At 33.9% G+C, this 4,901-nt stretch overlaps 1 pseudogene; it reads left to right on the forward strand.

The window, feature by feature from the left end:
- LOC133832533 (protein Ycf2-like) overlaps positions 1-2,191 on the forward strand; it is a 2,715-nt pseudogene extending 524 nt beyond the window's left edge.
- Positions 2,192-4,901: the final 2,710 nt, after the last annotated feature.

Raw genomic sequence — 4,901 nt, forward strand, 5'->3', positions numbered from 1 at the left:
GCTCGCGATGGTGGAGGAACTGGCTCGGAAAAAAGTGGGATTCTAGTTGTAAGATATCTAATGAAACCGTCACTGGAATTGAGATCTCATTCAAAGAGAAAGATATCAAATATCTAGAGTTTCTTTTTGTATATTATATGGATCATCCGATCTGCAAGGACCATGATTGGGAATTGTTTGATCGTCTTTCTCCGAGGAAGAGGGGAAACATAATCAACTTGAATTCGGCACAGCTATTCGAAATCTTAGTGAAAGACTGGATTTGTTATCTCATGTTTGCTTTTCGTGAAAAAATACCAATTGAAGCGAAGGGTTTCTTCAAACAACAAGGATCTGGGTCAACTATTCAATCAAATGATATTGAGCATGTTTCCCATCTCTTCTCGAGAAACAAGTGGGATATTTCTTTGCAAAATTATGCTCAATTTCATATGTGGCAATTCTGCCAAGATCTCTTCTTTAGTTGGGGGAAGAATCCGAACGAATCAGATTTTTTGAGGAACATATCGAGAGAGAATTGGATTTGGTTAGACAATGTATGGTTGGAAAACAAGGATCAGTTTTTTAGTAAGGTACAAAATGTATCGTCAAATATTCAATATGATTCCACAAGATCTAGTTTCGTTCAAGTAACGGATTATAGCCAATTGAAAGGATCTTCTGATCGATCCAGATATCATTTAGATTCCATTAGTAATGAGGATTCAGAATATCACACATTGATCAATCAAAGAGAGATTCAACAACTAAAAGAAAGATCGATTCTTTGGGATCCTTCCTTTCTTCAAACAGAACGAACAGAGATAGAATCATACCGATTCCCTAAATATCTTTCTGGATATTCCTCAATGTCCCGACTATTCACGGAACGTGAGAAGCATATGATTATTCATCTGCTTTCAGAAGAAATCAAAGAAATTCTTGGGAATCCTACAAGATCCATTCGTTCTTTTTTCTCTGACAGATGGTCAGAACTTCATCTAGGTTCGAATCCTACTGAGAGGTCCAATAAAGATCAGAAATTGTTGAAGAAAGAACAAGATGTTTCTTTTGTCCCTTCCAGGCGATCGGAAAATAAAGAAATAGTTAATATATTCAAGATAATTACGTATTTACAAAATACCGTCTCAATTCATCCTATTTCATCAGATCCGGGATGTGATATGGTTCCGAAGGATGAACTGGATATGGATAGTTCCAATAAGTTTTCATTCTTGAACAAAAAGTCATTTTTTGATTTAGATCATCTATTCCATGACCGGAATAGGGGGGGGGATACACGTTACACCATGATTTTGAATCAGAAGAGAGATTTCAAGAAATGGCAGATCTATTCACTCTATCAATAACGAGCCGGATCTGGTGTATCATAAGGGATTTGCCCTTTCTATTGATTCCTACAGATTGGATAAAAAAAAATTCTTGAATGAGGTATTCAACTCCAGGGATGAATCGAAAAAGAAATATTAATTGGTTCTACCTCCTATTTTTTATGAAGAAAATGAATCTTTTTATCGAAGGATCAGAAAAAAAAAAATGGGTTCGGACCTCCTGCGGGAATGATTTGGAAGATCCAAAACCAAAAATAATGGAATTTTCTAACAACAACATAATGGAGGCAGTCAATCAATATAGATTGATCCGAAATCTGATTCAAATCCAATATAGCACCTATGGGTACATAAGAAATGTATTGAATAGATTCTTTTTAATGAATAGATCCGATCGCAACTTCGAATATGTAATTCAAAGGGATCAAATAGGAAACGATACTCTGAATCATAGAACTATAATGAAATATATGATCAACCAACATTTCTCAAATTTGAAAAAGAGTTAGAAGAAATGGTTCGATCCTCTTATTTTTATTTCTCGAACCAAGAGATCCATGAATCGGGATCCTAATGCATATAGATACAAATGGTCTAATGGGAGCAAGAATTTACAGGAACATTTTGAACATTTCATTTCTGAGCAGAAGAGCCGTTTTCATTTTCAAGTAGTGTTCGATCGATTATGTATTAATCAATATTCGATTGATTGGTCTGAGGTTATCGACAAAAAAGATTTGTCTAAGTCACTTCCTTTCTTTTTGTCCAAGTTTCTTCTCTTTTTGTTGATGCAAAAAGAATCTACCTTTTTAGGATATATTATAGCAATGTATCAGTGTTTGCATCAAAATAACAATTAAAAGAAAAAAGAATCATTTTCCAATACAAACACAAATTTATAATGTAGTAGTCAATTGACTTGCACTATATATGTAATAACATCAACTTTAATTACATCGGGTGTTGTAAATTTACATCAGAGAACTCAACACAAACACAATGTAAACAAGTTAAATTTCATCAAACCAATTCAAGCAATAAACCATATATTAAAAAAATAAAACTCAAACAATAAAGAACACAAGATTCTGTACAAGTTGGGCCAAAACAAAGGGCGTACTTCCTGTTACTCTCCTTAGTTATTTTCTCCATTAATCAAGTTGATTACAATGTTGAACTTCAGTTTAGTGCACCATCAAGAGCCTAGATGAAATCACTTCCCAAAAACTCAACTCGAGTTTTTCTCCAAGAACACTGATCTTGGATTCAAATTTCCCCAACTCTCTTACACTCTTTTTTCTCTCTGAACTCTCTCACTCACACTAATACAATATGATTTTTTGTGTTACACAAAGTACAAGAGATTACAAGGCTTAAATAGAAGTCTTACAACAGAAAGAAAAGACTAAAGTAACATTGGTGCAATAAAATAACTTAACCGAATACAAACCAACATAACAACTTTAATTGTCATGTTGTTAAAAATATTTTCTATGGATTACAATTCTCACAAATTCAACCCTAATCCATAGAAAAGGTTTCTTGTAATATAATGGGAGTGATCCAGCTACCTTTAGATAAAGAAAATGTTCAGTAGTTCCAAGCAATGTTGGAACTTACTGACTGAAAGAACTTTGGTACCTACATCAGTAGGGTTCTCTTCACTTGGTACTTTTTCAAGCTCTACTTCTCCTTCCTCTATCTTATATCTGATCCAAAACAATCTAACATCAATGTTGAAATTCTATTTTTAGTAATTACCAAATTAATTAAACCATGTGAATTAATTAAAGTGTGGAATGGTAATTAACTGTTTACACAGATAGCAGTTCTGTCGGGACAGAATCTGAACTTGTCACGACAAAATCTGAACACAATAAATAGACAGTGCAAAACAATAAAGAACAAACCGAATTTTTACAAAGTTCAGAAACCCTTTCGGATAACCTACTCCTTGGGGCCACGCCCAGAGAATAAACCAATTAGTAAAGAAACAATGTGTACAAAAGCATTGACTTAAACAATGTAAGACTCCCTCTTAAACTATTGTCGCAATCTGGTTGTACTCTTCTCTACGAATCTGATTTGATGAAACACTGATTCTCTTGAACTCCCTTCAAAGAATAGCGAGTGCACACTTCCTCCCGAAGTGAGACTTAGATAGAATCCTCTTCTGAAGATCCTTACGAACACGTTCACAATAGACACTATCTATTTACAATTGACTAGATAGATAATCACAAGTACATTCAGCACTCTCACAAAGATTAAGGTGAACAAACTTAATCTCTACAAATAAAGAAACTCTTCAAAATAACATAATGTTTACAAATATTCAAAATAGAAGAGGTGAAAATTCCAAAGGCCTTGGCAAGATATTTATTGGTAGGAAAATCGTCCAAGGCCATCATTTTCTGGTATCTTTGAAATCAATTTGCGAATTCCTTTGATTTAGGAAATCAGCCAGCCAGATGAATTGTGTGTCGACAAAAAAGAAAACTGATGAGTCAGCAACGTAATCAATTTTATCTGGCAGAATGAACATGGTCATTTCTTTTGACCATGTTCATTTTCGACACCTTCTTTATTCCAGAATAAACATAATCCCACATAATCCCTTAAAATAATCTCAAGATATTTGCAAAATATATTTTCACCAAAAATTGATTATTTGTGATACATAAGGCAACAAATATATTCACACTTAAAGATATTTTCACATTACAAAATCAGTTGAAAATATTGATAATTAATCAAAAAATCAATATGGAGATATGCTACTACTTTTCTTTAAACATTTTAAAATATTTTGTCTATATTAAAGTTTTTCCAAAAAAGGATTTTACAATCTCCCCCTTTGGCAACTTGATAGACAAAAATATTTTAAGAGTTTATTTTGAAAGATCCTGCACAGACAAACATGTTAGAGCAAATAGTAATGGAATTACTCCCCCTGCGAAAAGCATCTCAAATGTAACAAGGATCACAAACATAAAACAAGATAAACCGATCAAAATGAATCGTCTTACTCCCCCTTGTTGTCTAGCAATAAGCCAAAGGAGTAACAAAAATAAAACAAAAGAAAAGACACTAAACAACGTTCTTTTACAATTTATTTAAACCAAAAAGAAGCAAAACAAAATAAAACCCAATGACCTCATTTGGAAGGACCCACAGCAAAGTGAGACATCATGGTCGAGAGACAACTCTTGAGACTAAACACTTCTGTCTAAACAGATTCCAAAGTGGCCTTGACACCAGCGAGTTCGGTAGTGACAAAATCAGCATTTCCAGCCTTGAGAGCAATCCCTTTAGTTGCCTTTACTGATGAGGGTTCCTTCTTGAGTTTGTAGTCTGCACCGACAGTGGGAGGTGTCAAGATTTCATATTCAAATCGAAGAGACTTTTGAAAATCAAGTAACTTGTAGATCAAATGAGAAAACACCAAATATTGGCCTTTCTTTTTTGCTTTTCCTAAGGCAGTGATCTGATAAAAAATGAGTGTGGCAAGATCAACTTGGAGACCAATCCCGACTTTGTACAGAAAGAAAGTCGTGTCAAAAGTAATGG

Source organism: Humulus lupulus, chromosome 4, assembly GCF_963169125.1.
Source record: "Humulus lupulus chromosome 4, drHumLupu1.1, whole genome shotgun sequence".
NCBI lineage: Eukaryota > Viridiplantae > Streptophyta > Magnoliopsida > Rosales > Cannabaceae > Humulus > Humulus lupulus.